Source organism: Acomys russatus, chromosome 31 (genome assembly GCF_903995435.1).
Source record: "Acomys russatus chromosome 31, mAcoRus1.1, whole genome shotgun sequence".
Lineage (NCBI taxonomy): Eukaryota > Metazoa > Chordata > Mammalia > Rodentia > Muridae > Acomys > Acomys russatus.
In genome coordinates this window covers 38,063,291-38,072,375 of record NC_067167.1, presented here as the reverse complement: position 1 = coordinate 38,072,375, position 9,085 = coordinate 38,063,291, and the positions used below count along the sequence as shown (strand labels likewise).

Here is a 9,085-nt window from a genome sequence, read left to right as displayed (position 1 = left end):
GTACAAATATGTGCATCCATGTGCCTGGAGCTGTGTGGTACATTCAAGTGCATTTGTTGGTGTACTTGTTTGAGAAGTTCATAGGTTGAAGCCCAGAGTCTTTGTTGCTCTCCACCTTATTTATTTATTTATTTAGATGCAAGGCATATTACTGATTCTGGAGTTTGCTGTTTCAGTCTGACCAGTTTTCCACTGAGCTGCTGATAGTGCCTGGGTTATAGCTGCTACACAAAGGTGCTGCTGCGGATCGGGGCTTGCTTACCAATGCTTCACCAATGAGCCATCTTCTCTCCATCCTAAATTTTTGTTTTTAGTTGGTAGTAGATTTTTTTTTTTTTTTTTTTTTTTTTTTTTTGGTCATACATCCCAGAGAACTTTTTTAGAATTCCCTATTTTTTCATAAATAATTTAACTAAACTTCATTTTCTCCTTCAGAAATGTTCTTCTGGAGAAAGGCATTCCTCGTCCTCAAAGCTTGATCCGCTGCTGAACTAGGGATATTCTAAGAACTTCTCATAAATGAGAAGGGAGACATAACAACAGACATTGAGGAAAGAATCATTAAGTCTTACTTCAACAGCCTGTATTCCACAAAATTGGAAAATTTAAAGGAAATGGATGATTTTCTTGATAGATTTCACCTACCCAATTAAATCAAGATCAGGTACATAGTTTAAGCCATCCTATAACCCCTAAGGAAATTTAAATAATCATAAAAATCTCCCCCCCCCCAAAAAAAAAGCCCAGGGCCACATAGTTTTAGTACATGTCTACCAGACTTTCAAAGAAGAGTTAATAGTAATACTCCTCAAACCATTTCATACAGAATCTTATATTTTAAATCACAAATATATCAACTTTAGAAACATTGTTTCATGGACTATCAGCCTGGACAAATTTTTAAATGTATTATAGCAGGATCCTGGTGATAACCTGGTGGCTGCTCCATGCATTACCTTCTGATTACCTTCTATTTAACATTTTTACATTTGTTTTATTTTCTGTGTTTGTGGTGTGTGTGTGTGTGTGTGTGTGTGCGCGCGCGCGCGCATCATGTAGATGCCTGATACCTAAGGAGTTCAGAGGAAGGCATCACATCATCTTGGCCTAGAGTTATGGATGATTGTTAGCCACTATGTGGGTTCTGGGAACAGAAATGGGACCCTTTGCAAAGCAATAAACATTCTTTGAAACTGAGCAATATCTTTAGCCCTGCTATTTTTAAAAAATTACATAAAATGTGATATTTTCCCTGCTTTCTCTCCTAGTTTCATCTCTTCCTGTGTCTTCTTTTCTTGAGTCATTCTCACATTCATGGTTTTTTTCTTTTAATTAATATTGTTACATATACACAAGCATATACATGCATATGCATTCACAATGATCATAAGTATTATATATACTTTTAAGTAATTATGAAATATGGTTATCTATTCTATTTCAAATATTCAACCATTTATCTTTCTCCTTCTGTATTGTCCATCATCATCCTCTCCAAAAAATACTTTTATATTTAGTGTTTTAATTTTTTTTTATTAATTTATTCTTGTTACATCTCAATGTTTATCCCATCCCTTGTGTCCTCCCATTCTTCCCTGCTTCCCATTTTCCCCTTATTCCCCTCCCCTATGACTGTTCCTGAGGGGTATTACTTCCCCCTGAATATGCTCATAGGGTATCAAGTCTCTTCTTGGTAACCTGCTGTCCTTCCTCTGAGTGCCACCAGGTCTTCCCCTCCAGGGGACATGGTCAAGCATGAGAGAATAGCAAAGTAGAAGGATCCAGAGGATCCTAGAAACCTACAAGTAGAACATTATGATAGGCAGATTTGGGCCCGGGGTCCCACTCAAACTAAGGCACCAGCCTAGGACAATACAGGCGGTAAACTTTAAACCCCTACCCAGATCTAGCCAATGGTCAGAACATTCTCCACATTTGAGTGGAGAGTGGGATATGAGTTTCTCACGTACTCTGGTGCCTCACGTGCTTCAATTTTTTATAATGACATTTTCATATTTCTTTTAAAATAGATATTTATTTCTGCTTGTTTTCTCCGTCCTCCCTTCATTGTTTCTTATTGTAGGAGTTCAAAGCGTGTACCATGGCTATACATTAAATTTATATCCCATATGACTACTTATAAAATACAGTAGTTAGACAAATCACGTCATCTTTCTTTAGATTATTTTGCTCATGTTGGTAGGATAGCCCAAATTGTAAGGGTGTGTCTGCCAAGTCTGAAGATGTGAGTTTAGTCCCTATAACTTCCATTGTGGAAGAAGAAAAGCAACACTATAGATTGTCCAATGACCTCCAGGTATATACTATGACATTCCTTCGTCAGCTCACATGAATAAAATGTTTTAAAATATTACTTCTGTCACTTATAAAATGTATATACGGCTTTTCGGTCATGTGAATATTATGATAACCAAGTAAGACAAAACACATTCACAGAGTTAGTAAAGCGACTTCCATTAGATCATAGTGCAATAAAAGGCTGACGTGAACAAGGCGTCCCATGTATGTGTAGTGTGCACATCCATGCTGGCATTTCTCTTGTTAAATATTGCCAGCCGCAGCTGGTAGTTTTACACTTCTGTCCCATCTTACATTACCTTTACATCAGGTTAAATAAGAGTTTTGAATAATGTTTGAAGGTATTTGGAGACTGTACAAGTTTTTAAAAGTAATTTAATTATAAACATAAAATTTGCTGGAGGATTCACACACTTTGCAATGAATAGCTAAGTTTGATAGTGTCCCTCCCTCTCATTAGCGTTGTCTCAGTGAGTGTTTCTGTATGTCTGTGGCAGGGTCTCCTGTCTGCTTCATGTCAGTGTGATACTTACAGTAAACAGGCTGTTGCTATGCCAAAGACATCTTATTTTAGGACATCAGAACTCATATCCAGGCAAGCTGTCCCTGGGCATATTTATTTTTACTTTTTCCATGATGTAAATTTCAAGTGTATACACTGTTACAGCCATTCTGAATTTCAGAAAACAGGAAGAGAAAATTACCCTGCTGTCTTACACTGCCCTCCCTGTCTCATAGATTACTGTCTCTGCTACCCAGAATTCTGCCATTCTACAAGATTTCCGGACAGTATGCCTTTTCCTGATTCTGAAAATTTGTTTTTTAGGATAAAATCTAGTATTCTTTTGCTTGCTGTCTGATGATCTTTCTTTCATAAATGGGGAGAGGTTCCCCACCTCAATTCTGTGTCCCATGTGGATGCTTTCACTTTTCTTTAAGGTCTCATTAAGTCTCCTTGCCATGACACAAGCTAGCTGGTACCTTGACACAGTCTCCTCCTGGACCAATACGCCGAATCGGCAAGCGTTTATCCTGCGTCTTCTGTGGTGCTTAGGTATAAATTTCTCCCATTCCTCTTGTTTGAGTTCTCTTACTCTGTTGCAGTGAAGTTTAAGCAAACTCAGAATTCCAAAAATGCCTCCACATCTCCTGGTTCCTCTCATTGTCATTCTTCACACAGAGGCACAGTGACTTCAGATGAGTGCTGCCATTGATCTCTGCACTATTATTGTCTAGGAAGTGAGGTTTCCAAAACCAGGTGCTAAGAAATTGTGAAAAGGGAAAAGAAAGAAACAATTCACTGAGCTCACAAGCATTAAAGGCATGGCTCGGCCTCATTTGGACGTAGTGGGATGACAAAAGGCCAAAGGGAAAGAGAGATTGCATCATCACCATAGAACCAGGGCACATTTATATGTACAGTGTGGAATATTTAAGAAATAAACCATTATATTTGACCACGTCCCCTGGATGGGGAGACCTGGTGGCACACAGAGGAAGGACAGCAGGCTACCAAGAAGAGACTTGATACCCTATGAGCATATACAGGGGGAGGAGGTCCCCCTCAGTCACAGTCACAGGGGAGGGGAGTAAGGGGAAAATGGGAGGGAGGGAGGAATGGGAGGATACAAAGGATGGGATAACCATTGAGATGTAATATGAATAAATTAATAAAATAAAATTTAAAAAAGAAATAAACCATCCTTTGTGAAATAGTAGAAGCATATAATTGGTGGTTAGTAAAATTGTTGACGAATGACCGTCTTTAGTAGTTAGCAGGTCTTGGTCTGTTTTTAGGGTATTCATTACTGTTCCTTCCCCACCACCACTCATGTATTGCCTGTATAAACAGTGGGAAATTGAACCATATGCACCTTTCTTATCTCTAGTATGTTTTCCAGAACATACCTATGAAATGCTGTTGACTTTTGTACATAACCTGTGGGTTTCATAAGTGAAGGGACAGTGAACTTTGCTTCTTAATAGTCACAACTAAAGAATGCATCTATTTAATCTATTAAGGTGACGATCCCAATATTTTCCTTTTGCACTTTCCATGTTTCTAGTTACCTTTCCTTTTAAGGTACATCGTGTGTTAGCTCAAGTCTTTGCATATTTCTTATTAACTTAAGCTTTTCATGACTTTAACCACTTGGTTATTCCTCATTTCTATGCTGTATGTATTTGTTCTTCATTGTGTTTCTTTATCTTTGTTGTGTCATAAGCTTTTTTTTTTTCTTAATACTTAAGGTGTCATGTGTTTGCAAACAATACAGTAGCTCAGCACAAAGAGATTAGAATCAGCAGGATCAATACGGACTCATAAATCAACTGCAGAGTCTTAGAAAAATTATTTGATCTGTCTTAACATTATCACCTTATTTGTAAAATCAGACTAATAATGTGTAATTTATTCATCAAGAAGTAAGGTATATGGCTCTTAAATGAATCAACATGTAGACAAAAAAAAAAAAAAAAAAGATTCACTAAACACTAGTGTCAATCTTACTATTTCTCTTTTTACTCCTAATTTCTTTCTCTTCTTACTGTTTCAAAATAAGCTTCAGGTGTTTTTGTAAGTATACCACAGATTCTGTCACACATTTTACATTATGAATAATTTTTGTTTATTCACCATATGTCAAGTTTCTTTTTATAGGATAAAGATATAATCTTAAATATTCTGGGTACTTCTAATAATTTTTAAATACTTTCTTGTACATAATTTCTTCTATAGTGACATATTATGATGATTTTATTACTGAGATAATTCTTACACTAATATAATTTAATTATTCAGAGCTGTTGGGATGTAGGTTCATAATTCCATCAAAGTCTTTTATTTATTGTCAGTTAATAATATGTTTGATTATGCAATAAAAGCAGTTTCATTCTGTCAGACTCATAGAAATGAATGCATAGATTCTGAGTTCTGGCCAGGATGTCATTTAGCTCACAAAAAATACAAAAATCACATCCTGTATGGGAGGTCGGAATAGAAAATAAAGGAAAAGGAAAGAAAGGCTAGGTAAGTTTGTGACATCAACCCTTTGGGATAGATGAATGAAAGCAGAGAGAAAGAAACAGAAAGAGAGAGATATGACACAGAGAGAGAGAGAGAGAGAGAGAGAGAGAGAGAGAGAGAGAGATGACAGAGAGAGAATATGAAAATTCCAAGTTTATTCAGGATAAATGGCAAGTGTCAAAGACAGAAGCTTAACTTCCGGTTTTCAGTAGAGTTAATGAGCACTCTAAAGAACCAACACCTGGCAATGACTTTGTACCTTGTTGTTTCTTTTCTTTTCTTTTCTTTATTTATGTTTCTTTTTATTTGTAGCTATTCAGTTTCTAATTGAAAATTAGAATCCTCGCTTTTCTTCTTAGCTGATTGGGTAGCATGTCTACTGCATATTGTTAACTCTTTGTTCTTATCTGCAAAACAGAAACAGTCAGGTGCATATCTTGAAATCCTTCAAAATAAAAGCACAAATCTTCAGCCGTAAATACTAAAACACAAGTTACCTTGTCCATTATAGCAGTACACATTTTCAGTTGAATTATTAATATGTTGTAACCAGGTAAATGTGCCTGAAGTTCAAATAAAAAGATGTTAGAAAGAGGTGAAGATTTTTTTTCTTTATACATCCTTCCTCATTGGTATTATCTACCCCTACAGTGTCTGATGCTAGTCTGCATTACAGAGATTAGTGGGTAAACCCAGATCCCTCTGCTGCCCTCACTGGGAGCTCTAGTGGGAGTGATTATTTCACACGCAAGGAAATACTAGTGCATAACTAGTGTGTTTGGGTGCTAGTGTGTGTACAACTGCATATATCAGATTCTTTTTTCTGCCACTGACCTCCTTATTCGTTGAAGGTTCGCAACACTTGGATCTCACTAATTTGGCTGAGATGGCTGATTAGCAAGCCCCACAGATTATCCCATCACTACTTCTTCAGCACTGGCATTACAGGTGTCGTCTGTCATTTACTAACTAAATGATAACCTTAGACCCCTGGATGATTTTGATTGAAGCATTTGGGAGGGGGGGGATGTTAAAACCGTGCAACTCACCCAAGAAATATTTGGAGTTGCCTTAATCAGGAGTCCTAGATGATTTTCTTTGTTGTTGGGGTTTCAACCTCTGAATTTCAGATGATGACCATAGCCTACAGTGATGGGCTGGGATGCTCCCTTCTTAGAAGCATGGCGAAGACTAAAAGCCCAGGTTGCCTAATGGCTGTAGCATCCTGCTTTTTACCTGCATTATGTTGGTTAAAAATAACTGGAGAATATTTTAAGTTGGCTCTCTGAAATGCTATAGAAAGCAAAACCCGTCTGCATTATTTATAAGAATAGGAAGAGATCGATCGATTGTGCTGAGCAGTGCAGAATGAGGCAGGCACAGTGTTATGCGATGTGACACTACGTATAGCGCTACGTATAGTGCTTTGTTAGTGAGGGTGGCACTGCAGTTGCTGAACGCAACTTGAAAGGCAAGATGTTATTTGAATCTAATATATTTGTTACAATGAATAAACACTAAATTCTTCAGTGAGCCTTGGCCAAAGTGAAAATTGAACTGCAAAGCGCAGGTGCTTGGCCATAGAGTCCATTATTGTAACTCCAGGGCTCACTTTAAAACAAGTTCATTTGATTACCATACTCTGATGGAGGACGCATGCCAAAGCTTCATTTTCCTCTGTTTAGAAAACAATACTGCCTAGCATATTTTACAAATAGATTAGAATGGTTACCAACACGCACCAAATGCTGCTCTTCTTGTGTTAGCAATTTTATTAATACAGCCTCGCGATTGTGGCAGAGCAACATGCCAGATGCTTTCCCGACTGCCAAAGCAGAGGAACGCTTTTCGTTCTGCATCGTATTTTGGGGACCGATGTCTAATTTTACTTTTAAAGTTATGTAATGGGGTGTGGTATTGTAACTACTTTCTTTTACATGCTTGGGAATTTTTTTTTTCTTTTTTGGCAGACAATAAATTACATACTTCCCTTACTTTTTAAGTTAGGATGACACCCTTCCATAATAAACTACTTTAAGAGAAGCTTTTGTCAAAAGATGCAATTAGATAACAGCTTCGAAACAAAATGGATTCAAAACAAAACAACAACAAAGGAAACCACCGCTGTTTTTAAATCCCCCCCGCCCCCCCCACTTCACACACAATATTCTCGGGAACACATGCTAGTTGTTTGATCAGTGTGACAGTGTTTCCGTGGGCTGAGAATCTTCACCATGAGAACTGCAGAGTGTGCTCAGCAGTATTTCTCATGCCGGGTGGCAGAGGCTCACCTGACTTCACATTATCTGGAGGCCATGGGGCTACAGTAGTGTTTTGAAATCCCAAGTTGTCATTGCTCCATCGACGACAGTAGTGAAAATTTTGTGACAATCTTGCCTGTCCCCTCATAAATAGGCATGTGACGCTGTTCTGGTATAGTGCATCTGAGTTGTAGTCCCCAGTCTCACCCTCTTGTCCACGTTGTGGAGGTTTGCCATGGTGGACATGTTGCTCTGGATGCTCTGTGGGTTTTTTTTGGGGGGGGGGGGAGGAGGGTGTCTAGTTTATATATAAAGCTCAAACAGCCATGGTCATTATAGTTAAAAAGCAATGGGGAGCAGTAGTGGCCAGCAGCCATAATTCTGTCCTTTGAGATAAAGGACACACTCAGCAGTGGCAGGAAGTCTCTTTTCTTAGTTGAAACCTGCATAACCATCAAGGCATCAGAAATGCACGTGGTGCTGTCATGGCTTAGCCAAGCATCTCCAACTAGCAGAGAAGCTGACTCCGTACACTGTGCCACTGCCACCAAACCCAAACATCAGCTGACCAAACAGTATCTTGCTGACCTAATGTGTGCTGGCTGGCTTCTCATCCACCTCGGATGTAGGCAGAAAACACTCTGCATTTGCAGTCACATGATTCTGCATCTAGGAAAATGTTGTTGGGGTACCAGTCATAGCTGAGGACCTTGGATCAAATCAGACTCTTAATATGCTTGCTCACCTACCAGTCATTTTCAGACTCAAAGTAACAGAGATGAGTTGATCTCTGCTCCCCACAACAAGCTTGTTCTTTAGTGGGGACCACTTCCCAAAGGTGGCTATGAAGATGATTCTCAGGAACATCAGGATGGGCTTCCAGATGCAATCTTTCTAACTGCAGACATAAGAAGTCCACCTTGCAAGTGAGATGCAGGTGTTGTTAGGACCCCAGTCAAAACCTGTGATGTGTCCCTTATGTTAGCTCAGCTCACGCACTTTCACCCGCGGGCTCTCGTGCTTCATGTCATTGCACATTTCATCATTATCGGGGCTAAGGGAGATCTGGGCATGATCCCTGTTCCAGCCTTTGTCAGTAGGTAATTGGCTCTAACAGAAACTGGTGCTGAGACATGATGGTTTTCAAAGATCAGACATACGGAGTCAGGCAGACCAGAGAGCCAGAGCACGTGATTCAGTTCATCTCATGGGCTCTGGTCACTAGAGAAGAGCAGGCTTCTTCATGGCACTGACAGAAGAGGGACAGCCAGAGGGAGCAGATAACAGATCCCCGATTTTTTAAATTCAAGATTCAGACTCACTGAATGTCAACTAAAGAATCACGCAATAAATGTTTATTAATTTGTACAGATTCTAAATAACAGGATGATGTTGCCAACTTTAGACTAAGGCTCTTCATATGTAATATAATCCCATGCCCTTACACATATATAGTACGGCTACTCTATACCAATACAGT

The 9,085-nt window shown here is 38.9% G+C and overlaps 1 pseudogene; it reads right to left on the bottom strand.

The window, feature by feature from the left end:
- Positions 1–7,665: 7,665 nt before the first annotated feature.
- On the bottom strand, positions 7,666–8,746 carry LOC127183632 (actin-related protein 2/3 complex subunit 1A-like; annotated as a pseudogene).
- Between the last annotated feature and the right edge of the window lie 339 nt (positions 8,747–9,085).